This window comes from Eimeria mitis, genomic scaffold (genome assembly GCF_000499745.2).
Source record: "Eimeria mitis Houghton genomic scaffold, Emh_scaff3243, whole genome shotgun sequence".
Taxonomy (NCBI): Eukaryota; Apicomplexa; class Conoidasida; order Eucoccidiorida; family Eimeriidae; genus Eimeria; species Eimeria mitis.
Window position 1 is genome coordinate 5,390 of NW_013571581.1, and position 215 is coordinate 5,604.

Consider the following 215-nt stretch of genomic DNA (forward strand, 5'->3'; position numbering starts at 1 on the left):
GGGGAGAAGGAGAATAAGACAAAGAAGAAAAGACACAGCGGAGACAGAGGAGACAGCAGCAGCAGCAGGGACAGCAGCAGCAGCAGCAGCAGCAGGAGCAGGAGCAGGAGGGGGAGAGGAGGGGATAGAGCCATGGCTAGTTAGATCTCCACCGCTGGTTGAGGCCTTTATAAACTGTCGATGGAGACTAACACTAGAAGACAAGAGATACGATA